At 76.2% G+C, this 14,385-nt stretch overlaps 8 non-coding genes across 8 annotated transcripts; all 8 read left to right on the plus strand.

Annotated features, from left to right (window-relative positions):
• The first annotated feature begins 246 nt into the window (after window positions 1-246).
• Window positions 247-365, plus strand: LOC140598793 (5S ribosomal RNA). Its single transcript, XR_012001353.1, has one exon. It is a non-coding gene; the product is annotated as a 5S ribosomal RNA (ribosomal RNA).
• Window positions 366-2,039: 1,674 nt separating this feature from the next.
• On the plus strand, window positions 2,040-2,158 carry LOC140598804 (5S ribosomal RNA). The gene has a single exon (XR_012001364.1). It is a non-coding gene; the product is annotated as a 5S ribosomal RNA (ribosomal RNA).
• Window positions 2,159-3,860: 1,702 nt separating this feature from the next.
• Window positions 3,861-3,979, plus strand: LOC140598809 (5S ribosomal RNA). Its single transcript, XR_012001368.1, has one exon. It is a non-coding gene; the product is annotated as a 5S ribosomal RNA (ribosomal RNA).
• Window positions 3,980-5,652: 1,673 nt separating this feature from the next.
• Window positions 5,653-5,771, plus strand: LOC140598810 (5S ribosomal RNA). The gene has a single exon (XR_012001369.1). It is a non-coding gene; the product is annotated as a 5S ribosomal RNA (ribosomal RNA).
• Window positions 5,772-7,417: 1,646 nt separating this feature from the next.
• LOC140598811 (5S ribosomal RNA) lies at window positions 7,418-7,536 on the plus strand. The gene has a single exon (XR_012001370.1). It is a non-coding gene; the product is annotated as a 5S ribosomal RNA (ribosomal RNA).
• A 1,663-nt stretch (window positions 7,537-9,199) lies between these two features.
• Window positions 9,200-9,318, plus strand: LOC140598813 (5S ribosomal RNA). The gene has a single exon (XR_012001372.1). It is a non-coding gene; the product is annotated as a 5S ribosomal RNA (ribosomal RNA).
• Window positions 9,319-10,988: 1,670 nt separating this feature from the next.
• LOC140598814 (5S ribosomal RNA) lies at window positions 10,989-11,107 on the plus strand. Its single transcript, XR_012001373.1, has one exon. It is a non-coding gene; the product is annotated as a 5S ribosomal RNA (ribosomal RNA).
• A 1,674-nt stretch (window positions 11,108-12,781) lies between these two features.
• On the plus strand, window positions 12,782-12,900 carry LOC140598817 (5S ribosomal RNA). The gene has a single exon (XR_012001374.1). It is a non-coding gene; the product is annotated as a 5S ribosomal RNA (ribosomal RNA).
• The last annotated feature ends 1,485 nt before the right edge of the window (window positions 12,901-14,385 follow it).

Raw genomic sequence — 14,385 nt, forward strand, 5'->3', positions numbered from 1 at the left:
GACAGCCTCCGCTCCGGGGTGCGGGAGGCGTCTTGGCCCCCACCCCCCCCGCCCGGCCCGGGGCAGGCGCCCTCCGCCACCCCGGGCGCGGCGCGGGAGGCGGTCAGTCAATCAATCAGTCGGGCCGGCAGGCGAGCATGCAGGCGGGCTGGCGCGATCGGGCGGGCGGAGGGCTGAGGAGCGGCGGGCGCCTGGCCCGGAGAGGCGCAGAGCAGGCTCTTGGGGCGCCCAGCGGCAGCCGCGGACGTCTACGGCCATACCACCCTGAACGCGCCCGATCTCGTCTGATCTCGGAAGCTAAGCAGGGTCGGGCCTGGTTAGTACTTGGATGGGAGACCGCCTGGGAATACCGGGTGCTGTAGGCTTTTTTTCCTCGGCCTTTTGCCTGCCTTCCTGTCTGTCCCTTGGCCGCCAACGCCCCCTCGACCAACGCGGCGGCGGCGGCGGCGGCGGCGGCGGCGGCGGCGGCGGCGGCGGCGCCCCCCTCCGGGCGACCCGTGGCATGGCCCCCGCCCCGCCGGAAGCACCGCAGGGCGCCGCGGAGCACCGAGGGCGCCGGCTGCACGGGCAGGAGGCCACACACATGCACCACCTCCTCTTCCTCTCAAGCCCTTCACCCTCGCAGCCCGCCCTTCAAGCACACCCACCCACGTCCTAGCCGGCCGCGCGTCCCAGGGCGCCGCGGGGGCCCGAAGGCGGCCGACGGAGGGGACGGGGCGACAGCAGGAACCTCGGGGCCGGGGCGGGGAGGGGGCGGTCGCTGGGGGGAGCCGGGCGGGGGCTGGATCCCGTCTCCGCAGGCCTGCGAGCCCCTCCGGGGGGCCGGGGCGGGGCTTTGGGGGCCGGGGCCGGGGCGGGGCTTTGGGGGCCGGGGCGGGGCTTTGGGGGCCGGGGCCCTCCTCGCCCCGCCCCAATCTCCGCCCCCAGGCCCGCCCCCAGCCCCTAGCAATTCCCTGGCACCGCCCCCAGCCTCCAAGCCACCCAGCCACCCGCAACCCCCCCCACCTTCGGCCCGGGCCCGCCTGCACCTTCTCTCCGAAGGACATGCCCTGCCTCCCCCGCGGACCACCGTCCCTTCGGCCCTCAGCCACGACGTCCACGCTCCGCGGGCCCGGGACACCAGATGGCCCGACCGCCCGGGGCCTCAGGCCCCGTTGGCACCGGGCTGCGCGCTCCGCGGCCCCGCAACAGCCAAGGCCACAGCGACGCGGGGGCGGCCGGCACCCATGCCGAAAAGGGCCGCGCGCAACACAGCAAGAGACACAAGAGAGACTCGCTCCGCGCCTGGGCGTGGGCGCCGCGCACGCAACACAGGCACACGGTCCCGCGGCGGTTCGGCTGATGGGCAGGAATGGGGGCAGAACGGCATCCCTGACACCGTGGCTGCAGGGCCCGCGGCTGCCAGGGCTCCTAAGGCAGCTCCAGGGCCTGCGCCCCTCCGGCGGGGTGGCTGCCTCGCCCCCACAGGCCTTGTGGCCCAGCTCCGAGTGCCCGTGTCCCTCCGTCTGTGTGTGTGTGTGTGTGTGTGTCTGTCTGTCTGTCGTGGGCACCTGTGTCTGTGTCCCTGCCTGTCCGAGGATGGGGTCCGGCGGCGCGGGCGGCCCCGGCTTGGCTTTGAGCCAGGCCGGCTGAAGAACAGGAGAGGCCAGGGGTCGTCCGGAGCCGGCCGGCGCCGGCCCGCGGCACCCCCCCAGCCAGTGAGCGGTCCGAGGTGGGACGGCGTGCCATCCGGGGAGCCGAGCGGCGGCGACGCGCCCGCCAGGCCGGGGACGGGAGCGCGCCCGGGCTCCGGCGACAGCCTCCGCTCCGGGGTGCGGGAGGCGTCTTGGCCCCCACCCCCCCCGCCCGGCCCGGGGCAGGCGCCCTCCGCCACCCCGGGCGCGGCGCGGGAGGCGGTCAGTCAATCAATCAGTCGGGCCGGCAGGCGAGCATGCAGGCGGGCTGGCGCGATCGGGCGGGCGGAGGGCTGAGGAGCGGCGGGCGCCTGGCCCGGAGAGGCGCAGAGCAGGCTCTTGGGGCGCCCAGCGGCAGCCGCGGACGTCTACGGCCATACCACCCTGAACGCGCCCGATCTCGTCTGATCTCGGAAGCTAAGCAGGGTCGGGCCTGGTTAGTACTTGGATGGGAGACCGCCTGGGAATACCGGGTGCTGTAGGCTTTTTTTCCTCGGCCTTTTGCCTGCCTTCCTGTCTGTCCCTTGGCCGCCAACGCCCCCTCGACCAACGCGGCGGCGGCGGCGGCGGCGGCGGCGGCGGCGGCGGCGGCGGCGGCGGCGGCGGCGCCCCCCTCCGGGCGACCCGTGGCATGGCCCCCGCCCCGCCGGAAGCACCGCAGGGCGCCGCGGAGCACCGAGGGCGCCGGCTGCACGGGCAGGAGGCCACACACATGCACCACCTCCTCTTCCTCTCAAGCCCTTCACCCTCGCAGCCCGCCCTTCAAGCACACCCACCCACGTCCTAGCCGGCCGCGCGTCCCAGGGCGCCGCGGGGGCCCGAAGGCGGCCGACGGAGGGGACGGGGCGACAGCAGGAACCTCGGGGCCGGGGCGGGGAGGGGGCGGTCGCTGGGGGGAGCCGGGCGGGGGCTGGATCCCGTCTCCGCAGGCCTGCGAGCCCCTCCGGGGGGCCGGGGCGGGGCTTTGGGGGCCGGGGCCGGGGCGGGGCTTTGGGGGCCGGGGCCGGGGCCGGGGCCGGGGCCGGGCCCGCCTGCGGGCCCTCCTCGCCCCGCCCCAATCTCCGCCCCCAGGCCCGCCCCCAGCCCCTAGCAATTCCCTGGCACCGCCCCCAGCCTCCAAGCCACCCAGCCACCCGCAACCCCCCCCACCTTCGGCCCGGGCCCGCCTGCACCTTCTCTCCGAAGGACATGCCCTGCCTCCCCCGCGGACCACCGTCCCTTCGGCCCTCAGCCACGACGTCCACGCTCCGCGGGCCCGGGACACCAGATGGCCCGACCGCCCGGGGCCTCAGGCCCCGTTGGCACCGGGCTGCGCGCTCCGCGGCCCCGCAACAGCCAAGGCCACAGCGACGCGGGGGCGGCCGGCACCCATGCCGAAAAGGGCCGCGCGCAACACAGCAAGAGACACAAGAGAGACTCGCTCCGCGCCTGGGCGTGGGCGCCGCGCACGCAACACAGGCACACGGTCCCGCGGCGGTTCGGCTGATGGGCAGGAATGGGGGCAGAACGGCATCCCTGACACCGTGGCTGCAGGGCCCGCGGCTGCCAGGGCTCCTAAGGCAGCTCCAGGGCCTGCGCCCCTCCGGCGGGGTGGCTGCCTCGCCCCCACAGGCCTTGTGGCCCAGCTCCGAGTGCCCGTGTCCCTCCGTCTGTGTGTGTGTGTGTGTGTGTGTGTGTCTGTCTGTCTGTCGTGGGCACCTGTGTCTGTGTCCCTGCCTGTCCGAGGATGGGGTCCGGCGGCGCGGGCGGCCCCGGCTTGGCTTTGAGCCAGGCCGGCTGAAGAACAGGAGAGGCCAGGGGTCGTCCGGAGCCGGCCGGCGCCGGCCCGCGGCACCCCCCCAGCCAGTGAGCGGTCCGAGGTGGGGCGGCGTGCCATCCGGGGAGCCGAGCGGCGGCGACGCGCCCGCCAGGCCGGGGACGGGAGCGCGCCCGGGCTCCGGCGACAGCCTCCGCTCCGGGGTGCGGGAGGCGTCTTGGCCCCCACCCCCCCCGCCCGGCCCGGGGCAGGCGCCCTCCGCCACCCCGGGCGCGGCGCGGGAGGCGGTCAGTCAATCAATCAGTCGGGCCGGCAGGCGAGCATGCAGGCGGGCTGGCGCGATCGGGCGGGCGGAGGGCTGAGGAGCGGCGGGCGCCTGGCCCGGAGAGGCGCAGAGCAGGCTCTTGGGGCGCCCAGCGGCAGCCGCGGACGTCTACGGCCATACCACCCTGAACGCGCCCGATCTCGTCTGATCTCGGAAGCTAAGCAGGGTCGGGCCTGGTTAGTACTTGGATGGGAGACCGCCTGGGAATACCGGGTGCTGTAGGCTTTTTTTCCTCGGCCTTTTGCCTGCCTTCCTGTCTGTCCCTTGGCCGCCAACGCCCCCTCGACCAACGCGGCGGCGGCGGCGGCGGCGGCGGCGGCGGCGGCGGCGGCGGCGGCGGCGCCCCCCTCCGGGCGACCCGTGGCATGGCCCCCGCCCCGCCGGAAGCACCGCAGGGCGCCGCGGAGCACCGAGGGCGCCGGCTGCACGGGCAGGAGGCCACACACATGCACCACCTCCTCTTCCTCTCAAGCCCTTCACCCTCGCAGCCCGCCCTTCAAGCACACCCACCCACGTCCTAGCCGGCCGCGCGTCCCAGGGCGCCGCGGGGGCCCGAAGGCGGCCGACGGAGGGGACGGGGCGACAGCAGGAACCTCGGGGCCGGGGCGGGGAGGGGGCGGTCGCTGGGGGGAGCCGGGCGGGGGCTGGATCCCGTCTCCGCAGGCCTGCGAGCCCCTCCGGGGGGCCGGGGCGGGGCTTTGGGGGCCGGGGCCGGGGCGGGGCTTTGGGGGCCGGGGCCGGGGCCGGGGCCCTCCTCGCCCCGCCCCAATCTCCGCCCCCAGGCCCGCCCCCAGCCCCTAGCAATTCCCTGGCACCGCCCCCAGCCTCCAAGCCACCCAGCCACCCGCAACCCCCCCCACCTTCGGCCCGGGCCCGCCTGCACCTTCTCTCCGAAGGACATGCCCTGCCTCCCCCGCGGACCACCGTCCCTTCGGCCCTCAGCCACGACGTCCACGCTCCGCGGGCCCGGGACACCAGATGGCCCGACCGCCCGGGGCCTCAGGCCCCGTTGGCACCGGGCTGCGCGCTCCGCGGCCCCGCAACAGCCAAGGCCACAGCGACGCGGGGGCGGCCGGCACCCATGCCGAAAAGGGCCGCGCGCAACACAGCAAGAGACACAAGAGAGACTCGCTCCGCGCCTGGGCGTGGGCGCCGCGCACGCAACACAGGCACACGGTCCCGCGGCGGTTCGGCTGATGGGCAGGAATGGGGGCAGAACGGCATCCCTGACACCGTGGCTGCAGGGCCCGCGGCTGCCAGGGCTCCTAAGGCAGCTCCAGGGCCTGCGCCCCTCCGGCGGGGTGGCTGCCTCGCCCCCACAGGCCTTGTGGCCCAGCTCCGAGTGCCCGTGTCCCTCCGTCTGTGTGTGTGTGTGTGTGTGTGTGTGTCTGTCTGTCTGTCGTGGGCACCTGTGTCTGTGTCCCTGCCTGTCCGAGGATGGGGTCCGGCGGCGCGGGCGGCCCCGGCTTGGCTTTGAGCCAGGCCGGCTGAAGAACAGGAGAGGCCAGGGGTCGTCCGGAGCCGGCCGGCGCCGGCCCGCGGCACCCCCCCAGCCAGTGAGCGGTCCGAGGTGGGGCGGCGTGCCATCCGGGGAGCCGAGCGGCGGCGACGCGCCCGCCAGGCCGGGGACGGGAGCGCGCCCGGGCTCCGGCGACAGCCTCCGCTCCGGGGTGCGGGAGGCGTCTTGGCCCCCACCCCCCCCGCCCGGCCCGGGGCAGGCGCCCTCCGCCACCCCGGGCGTGGCGCGGGAGGCGGTCAGTCAATCAATCAGTCGGGCCGGCAGGCGAGCATGCAGGCGGGCTGGCGCGATCGGGCGGGCGGAGGGCTGAGGAGCGGCGGGCGCCTGGCCCGGAGAGGCGCAGAGCAGGCTCTTGGGGCGCCCAGCGGCAGCCGCGGACGTCTACGGCCATACCACCCTGAACGCGCCCGATCTCGTCTGATCTCGGAAGCTAAGCAGGGTCGGGCCTGGTTAGTACTTGGATGGGAGACCGCCTGGGAATACCGGGTGCTGTAGGCTTTTTTTCCTCGGCCTTTTGCCTGCCTTCCTGTCTGTCCCTTGGCCGCCAACGCCCCCTCGACCAACGCGGCGGCGGCGGCGGCGGCGGCGGCGGCGCCCCCCTCCGGGCGACCCGTGGCATGGCCCCCGCCCCGCCGGAAGCACCGCAGGGCGCCGCGGAGCACCGAGGGCGCCGGCTGCACGGGCAGGAGGCCACACACATGCACCACCTCCTCTTCCTCTCAAGCCCTTCACCCTCGCAGCCCGCCCTTCAAGCACACCCACCCACGTCCTAGCCGGCCGCGCGTCCCAGGGCGCCGCGGGGGCCCGAAGGCGGCCGACGGAGGGGACGGGGCGACAGCAGGAACCTCGGGGCCGGGGCGGGGAGGGGGCGGTCGCTGGGGGGAGCCGGGCGGGGGCTGGATCCCGTCTCCGCAGGCCTGCGAGCCCCTCCGGGGGGCCGGGGCGGGGCTTTGGGGGCCGGGGCCGGGGCGGGGCTTTGGGGGCCGGGGCCGGGGCCGGGGCCCTCCTCGCCCCGCCCCAATCTCCGCCCCCAGGCCCGCCCCCAGCCCCTAGCAATTCCCTGGCACCGCCCCCAGCCTCCAAGCCACCCAGCCACCCGCAACCCCCCCCACCTTCGGCCCGGGCCCGCCTGCACCTTCTCTCCGAAGGACATGCCCTGCCTCCCCCGCGGACCACCGTCCCTTCGGCCCTCAGCCACGACGTCCACGCTCCGCGGGCCCGGGACACCAGATGGCCCGACCGCCCGGGGCCTCAGGCCCCGTTGGCACCGGGCTGCGCGCTCCGCGGCCCCGCAACAGCCAAGGCCACAGCGACGCGGGGGCGGCCGGCACCCATGCCGAAAAGGGCCGCGCGCAACACAGCAAGAGACACAAGAGAGACTCGCTCCGCGCCTGGGCGTGGGCGCCGCGCACGCAACACAGGCACACGGTCCCGCGGCGGTTCGGCTGATGGGCAGGAATGGGGGCAGAACGGCATCCCTGACACCGTGGCTGCAGGGCCCGCGGCTGCCAGGGCTCCTAAGGCAGCTCCAGGGCCTGCGCCCCTCCGGCGGGGTGGCTGCCTCGCCCCCACAGGCCTTGTGGCCCAGCTCCGAGTGCCCGTGTCCCTCCGTCTGTGTGTGTGTGTGTGTGTGTCTGTCTGTCTGTCGTGGGCACCTGTGTCTGTGTCCCTGCCTGTCCGAGGATGGGGTCCGGCGGCGCGGGCGGCCCCGGCTTGGCTTTGAGCCAGGCCGGCTGAAGAACAGGAGAGGCCAGGGGTCGTCCGGAGCCGGCCGGCGCCGGCCCGCGGCACCCCCCCAGCCAGTGAGCGGTCCGAGGTGGGGCGGCGTGCCATCCGGGGAGCCGAGCGGCGGCGACGCGCCCGCCAGGCCGGGGACGGGAGCGCGCCCGGGCTCCGGCGACAGCCTCCGCTCCGGGGTGCGGGAGGCGTCTTGGCCCCCACCCCCCCCGCCCGGCCCGGGGCAGGCGCCCTCCGCCACCCCGGGCGTGGCGCGGGAGGCGGTCAGTCAATCAATCAGTCGGGCCGGCAGGCGAGCATGCAGGCGGGCTGGCGCGATCGGGCGGGCGGAGGGCTGAGGAGCGGCGGGCGCCTGGCCCGGAGAGGCGCAGAGCAGGCTCTTGGGGCGCCCAGCGGCAGCCGCGGACGTCTACGGCCATACCACCCTGAACGCGCCCGATCTCGTCTGATCTCGGAAGCTAAGCAGGGTCGGGCCTGGTTAGTACTTGGATGGGAGACCGCCTGGGAATACCGGGTGCTGTAGGCTTTTTTTCCTCGGCCTTTTGCCTGCCTTCCTGTCTGTCCCTTGGCCGCCAACGCCCCCTCGACCAACGCGGCGGCGGCGGCGGCGGCGGCGGCGGCGCCCCCCTCCGGGCGACCCGTGGCATGGCCCCCGCCCCGCCGGAAGCACCGCAGGGCGCCGCGGAGCACCGAGGGCGCCGGCTGCACGGGCAGGAGGCCACACACATGCACCACCTCCTCTTCCTCTCAAGCCCTTCACCCTCGCAGCCCGCCCTTCAAGCACACCCACCCACGTCCTAGCCGGCCGCGCGTCCCAGGGCGCCGCGGGGGCCCGAAGGCGGCCGACGGAGGGGACGGGGCGACAGCAGGAACCTCGGGGCCGGGGCGGGGAGGGGGCGGTCGCTGGGGGGAGCCGGGCGGGGGCTGGATCCCGTCTCCGCAGGCCTGCGAGCCCCTCCGGGGGGCCGGGGCGGGGCTTTGGGGGCCGGGGCCGGGGCGGGGCTTTGGGGGCCGGGGCCGGGGCCGGGGCCGGGCCCGCCTGCGGGCCCTCCTCGCCCCGCCCCAATCTCCGCCCCCAGGCCCGCCCCCAGCCCCTAGCAATTCCCTGGCACCGCCCCCAGCCTCCAAGCCACCCAGCCACCCGCAACCCCCCCCACCTTCGGCCCGGGCCCGCCTGCACCTTCTCTCCGAAGGACATGCCCTGCCTCCCCCGCGGACCACCGTCCCTTCGGCCCTCAGCCACGACGTCCACGCTCCGCGGGCCCGGGACACCAGATGGCCCGACCGCCCGGGGCCTCAGGCCCCGTTGGCACCGGGCTGCGCGCTCCGCGGCCCCGCAACAGCCAAGGCCACAGCGACGCGGGGGCGGCCGGCACCCATGCCGAAAAGGGCCGCGCGCAACACAGCAAGAGACACAAGAGAGACTCGCTCCGCGCCTGGGCGTGGGCGCCGCGCACGCAACACAGGCACACGGTCCCGCGGCGGTTCGGCTGATGGGCAGGAATGGGGGCAGAACGGCATCCCTGACACCGTGGCTGCAGGGCCCGCGGCTGCCAGGGCTCCTAAGGCAGCTCCAGGGCCTGCGCCCCTCCGGCGGGGTGGCTGCCTCGCCCCCACAGGCCTTGTGGCCCAGCTCCGAGTGCCCGTGTCCCTCCGTCTGTGTGTGTGTGTGTGTGTGTCTGTCTGTCTGTCGTGGGCACCTGTGTCTGTGTCCCTGCCTGTCCGAGGATGGGGTCCGGCGGCGCGGGCGGCCCCGGCTTGGCTTTGAGCCAGGCCGGCTGAAGAACAGGAGAGGCCAGGGGTCGTCCGGAGCCGGCCGGCGCCGGCCCGCGGCACCCCCCCAGCCAGTGAGCGGTCCGAGGTGGGGCGGCGTGCCATCCGGGGAGCCGAGCGGCGGCGACGCGCCCGCCAGGCCGGGGACGGGAGCGCGCCCGGGCTCCGGCGACAGCCTCCGCTCCGGGGTGCGGGAGGCGTCTTGGCCCCCACCCCCCCCGCCCGGCCCGGGGCAGGCGCCCTCCGCCACCCCGGGCGCGGCGCGGGAGGCGGTCAGTCAATCAATCAGTCGGGCCGGCAGGCGAGCATGCAGGCGGGCTGGCGCGATCGGGCGGGCGGAGGGCTGAGGAGCGGCGGGCGCCTGGCCCGGAGAGGCGCAGAGCAGGCTCTTGGGGCGCCCAGCGGCAGCCGCGGACGTCTACGGCCATACCACCCTGAACGCGCCCGATCTCGTCTGATCTCGGAAGCTAAGCAGGGTCGGGCCTGGTTAGTACTTGGATGGGAGACCGCCTGGGAATACCGGGTGCTGTAGGCTTTTTTTCCTCGGCCTTTTGCCTGCCTTCCTGTCTGTCCCTTGGCCGCCAACGCCCCCTCGACCAACGCGGCGGCGGCGGCGGCGGCGGCGGCGGCGGCGGCGGCGGCGGCGGCGCCCCCCTCCGGGCGACCCGTGGCATGGCCCCCGCCCCGCCGGAAGCACCGCAGGGCGCCGCGGAGCACCGAGGGCGCCGGCTGCACGGGCAGGAGGCCACACACATGCACCACCTCCTCTTCCTCTCAAGCCCTTCACCCTCGCAGCCCGCCCTTCAAGCACACCCACCCACGTCCTAGCCGGCCGCGCGTCCCAGGGCGCCGCGGGGGCCCGAAGGCGGCCGACGGAGGGGACGGGGCGACAGCAGGAACCTCGGGGCCGGGGCGGGGAGGGGGCGGTCGCTGGGGGGAGCCGGGCGGGGGCTGGATCCCGTCTCCGCAGGCCTGCGAGCCCCTCCGGGGGGCCGGGGCGGGGCTTTGGGGGCCGGGGCCGGGGCGGGGCTTTGGGGGCCGGGGCCGGGGCCGGGGCCCTCCTCGCCCCGCCCCAATCTCCGCCCCCAGGCCCGCCCCCAGCCCCTAGCAATTCCCTGGCACCGCCCCCAGCCTCCAAGCCACCCAGCCACCCGCAACCCCCCCCACCTTCGGCCCGGGCCCGCCTGCACCTTCTCTCCGAAGGACATGCCCTGCCTCCCCCGCGGACCACCGTCCCTTCGGCCCTCAGCCACGACGTCCACGCTCCGCGGGCCCGGGACACCAGATGGCCCGACCGCCCGGGGCCTCAGGCCCCGTTGGCACCGGGCTGCGCGCTCCGCGGCCCCGCAACAGCCAAGGCCACAGCGACGCGGGGGCGGCCGGCACCCATGCCGAAAAGGGCCGCGCGCAACACAGCAAGAGACACAAGAGAGACTCGCTCCGCGCCTGGGCGTGGGCGCCGCGCACGCAACACAGGCACACGGTCCCGCGGCGGTTCGGCTGATGGGCAGGAATGGGGGCAGAACGGCATCCCTGACACCGTGGCTGCAGGGCCCGCGGCTGCCAGGGCTCCTAAGGCAGCTCCAGGGCCTGCGCCCCTCCGGCGGGGTGGCTGCCTCGCCCCCACAGGCCTTGTGGCCCAGCTCCGAGTGCCCGTGTCCCTCCGTCTGTGTGTGTGTGTGTGTGTGTGTGTGTCTGTCTGTCTGTCGTGGGCACCTGTGTCTGTGTCCCTGCCTGTCCGAGGATGGGGTCCGGCGGCGCGGGCGGCCCCGGCTTGGCTTTGAGCCAGGCCGGCTGAAGAACAGGAGAGGCCAGGGGTCGTCCGGAGCCGGCCGGCGCCGGCCCGCGGCACCCCCCCAGCCAGTGAGCGGTCCGAGGTGGGGCGGCGTGCCATCCGGGGAGCCGAGCGGCGGCGACGCGCCCGCCAGGCCGGGGACGGGAGCGCGCCCGGGCTCCGGCGACAGCCTCCGCTCCGGGGTGCGGGAGGCGTCTTGGCCCCCACCCCCCCCGCCCGGCCCGGGGCAGGCGCCCTCCGCCACCCCGGGCGCGGCGCGGGAGGCGGTCAGTCAATCAATCAGTCGGGCCGGCAGGCGAGCATGCAGGCGGGCTGGCGCGATCGGGCGGGCGGAGGGCTGAGGAGCGGCGGGCGCCTGGCCCGGAGAGGCGCAGAGCAGGCTCTTGGGGCGCCCAGCGGCAGCCGCGGACGTCTACGGCCATACCACCCTGAACGCGCCCGATCTCGTCTGATCTCGGAAGCTAAGCAGGGTCGGGCCTGGTTAGTACTTGGATGGGAGACCGCCTGGGAATACCGGGTGCTGTAGGCTTTTTTTCCTCGGCCTTTTGCCTGCCTTCCTGTCTGTCCCTTGGCCGCCAACGCCCCCTCGACCAACGCGGCGGCGGCGGCGGCGGCGGCGGCGGCGGCGGCGGCGGCGGCGGCGCCCCCCTCCGGGCGACCCGTGGCATGGCCCCCGCCCCGCCGGAAGCACCGCAGGGCGCCGCGGAGCACCGAGGGCGCCGGCTGCACGGGCAGGAGGCCACACACATGCACCACCTCCTCTTCCTCTCAAGCCCTTCACCCTCGCAGCCCGCCCTTCAAGCACACCCACCCACGTCCTAGCCGGCCGCGCGTCCCAGGGCGCCGCGGGGGCCCGAAGGCGGCCGACGGAGGGGACGGGGCGACAGCAGGAACCTCGGGGCCGGGGCGGGGAGGGGGCGGTCGCTGGGGGGAGCCGGGCGGGGGCTGGATCCCGTCTCCGCAGGCCTGCGAGCCCCTCCGGGGGGCCGGGGCGGGGCTTTGGGGGCCGGGGCCGGGGCGGGGCTTTGGGGGCCGGGGCCGGGGCCGGGGCCCTCCTCGCCCCGCCCCAATCTCCGCCCCCAGGCCCGCCCCCAGCCCCTAGCAATTCCCTGGCACCGCCCCCAGCCTCCAAGCCACCCAGCCACCCGCAACCCCCCCCACCTTCGGCCCGGGCCCGCCTGCACCTTCTCTCCGAAGGACATGCCCTGCCTCCCCCGCGGACCACCGTCCCTTCGGCCCTCAGCCACGACGTCCACGCTCCGCGGGCCCGGGACACCAGATGGCCCGACCGCCCGGGGCCTCAGGCCCCGTTGGCACCGGGCTGCGCGCTCCGCGGCCCCGCAACAGCCAAGGCCACAGCGACGCGGGGGCGGCCGGCACCCATGCCGAAAAGGGCCGCGCGCAACACAGCAAGAGACACAAGAGAGACTCGCTCCGCGCCTGGGCGTGGGCGCCGCGCACGCAACACAGGCACACGGTCCCGCGGCGGTTCGGCTGATGGGCAGGAATGGGGGCAGAACGGCATCCCTGACACCGTGGCTGCAGGGCCCGCGGCTGCCAGGGCTCCTAAGGCAGCTCCAGGGCCTGCGCCCCTCCGGCGGGGTGGCTGCCTCGCCCCCACAGGCCTTGTGGCCCAGCTCCGAGTGCCCGTGTCCCTCCGTCTGTGTGTGTGTGTGTGTGTGTGTGTGTGTGTCTGTCTGTCTGTCGTGGGCACCTGTGTCTGTGTCCCTGCCTGTCCGAGGATGGGGTCCGGCGGCGCGGGCGGCCCCGGCTTGGCTTTGAGCCAGGCCGGCTGAAGAACAGGAGAGGCCAGGGGTCGTCCGGAGCCGGCCGGCGCCGGCCCGCGGCACCCCCCCAGCCAGTGAGCGGTCCGAGGTGGGGCGGCGTGCCATCCGGGGAGCCGAGCGGCGGCGACGCGCCCGCCAGGCCGGGGACGGGAGCGCGCCCGGGCTCCGGCGACAGCCTCCGCTCCGGGGTGCGGGAGGCGTCTTGGCCCCCACCCCCCCCGCCCGGCCCGGGGCAGGCGCCCTCCGCCACCCCGGGCGCGGCGCGGGAGGCGGTCAGTCAATCAATCAGTCGGGCCGGCAGGCGAGCATGCAGGCGGGCTGGCGCGATCGGGCGGGCGGAGGGCTGAGGAGCGGCGGGCGCCTGGCCCGGAGAGGCGCAGAGCAGGCTCTTGGGGCGCCCAGCGGCAGCCGCGGACGTCTACGGCCATACCACCCTGAACGCGCCCGATCTCGTCTGATCTCGGAAGCTAAGCAGGGTCGGGCCTGGTTAGTACTTGGATGGGAGACCGCCTGGGAATACCGGGTGCTGTAGGCTTTTTTTCCTCGGCCTTTTGCCTGCCTTCCTGTCTGTCCCTTGGCCGCCAACGCCCCCTCGACCAACGCGGCGGCGGCGGCGGCGGCGGCGGCGGCGGCGGCGGCGGCGGCGGCGCCCCCCTCCGGGCGACCCGTGGCATGGCCCCCGCCCCGCCGGAAGCACCGCAGGGCGCCGCGGAGCACCGAGGGCGCCGGCTGCACGGGCAGGAGGCCACACACATGCACCACCTCCTCTTCCTCTCAAGCCCTTCACCCTCGCAGCCCGCCCTTCAAGCACACCCACCCACGTCCTAGCCGGCCGCGCGTCCCAGGGCGCCGCGGGGGCCCGAAGGCGGCCGACGGAGGGGACGGGGCGACAGCAGGAACCTCGGGGCCGGGGCGGGGAGGGGGCGGTCGCTGGGGGGAGCCGGGCGGGGGCTGGATCCCGTCTCCGCAGGCCTGCGAGCCCCTCCGGGGGGCCGGGGCGGGGCTTTGGGGGCCGGGGCCGGGGCGGGGCTTTGGGGGCCGGGGCCGGGGCCGGGGCCCTCCTCGCCCCGCCCCAATCTCCGCCCCCAGGCCCGCCCCCAGCCCCTAGCAATTCCCTGGCACCGCCCCCAGCCTCCAAGCCACCCAGCCACCCGCAACCCCCCCCACCTTCGGCCCGGGCCCGCCTGCACCTTCTCTCCGAAGGACATGCCCTGCCTCCCCCGCGGACCACCGTCCCTTCGGCCCTCAGCCACGACGTCCACGCTCCGCGGGCCCGGGACACCAGATGGCCCGACCGCCCGGGGCCTCAGGCCCCGTTGGCACCGGGCTGCGCGCTCCGCGGCCCCGCAACAGCCAAGGCCACAGCGACGCGGGGGCGGCCGGCACCCATGCCGAAAAGGGCCGCGCGCAACACAGCAAGAGACACAAGAGAGACTCGCTCCGCGCCTGGGCGTGGGCGCCGCGCACGCAACACAGGCACACGGTCCCGCGGCGGTTCGGCTGATGGGCAGGAATGGGGGCAGAACGGCATCCCTGACACCGTGGCTGCAGGGCCCGCGGCTGCCAGGGCTCCTAAGGCAGCTCCAGGGCCTGCGCCCCTCCGGCGGGGTGGCTGCCTCGCCCCCACAGGCCTTGTGGCCCAGCTCCGAGTGCCCGTGTCCCTCCGTCTGTGTGTGTGTGTGTGTGTGTCTGTCTGTCTGTCGTGGGCACCTGTGTCTGTGTCCCTGCCTGTCCGAGGATGGGGTCCGGCGGCGCGGGCGGCCCCGGCTTGGCTTTGAGCCAGGCCGGCTGAAGAACAGGAGAGGCCAGGGGTCGTCCGGAGCCGGCCGGCGCCGGCCCGCGGCACCCCCCCAGCCAGTGAGCGGTCCGAGGTGGGGCGGCGTGCCATCCGGGGAGCCGAGCGGCGGCGACGCGCCCGCCAGGCCGGGGACGGGAGCGCGCCCGGGCTCCGGCGACAGCCTCCGCTCCGGGGTGCGGGAGGCGTCTTGGCCCCCACCCCCCCCGCCCGGCCCGGGGCAGG

Source organism: Vulpes vulpes, chromosome 4 (genome assembly GCF_048418805.1).
Source record: "Vulpes vulpes isolate BD-2025 chromosome 4, VulVul3, whole genome shotgun sequence".
In the NCBI taxonomy this organism is placed as follows: domain Eukaryota; kingdom Metazoa; phylum Chordata; class Mammalia; order Carnivora; family Canidae; genus Vulpes; species Vulpes vulpes.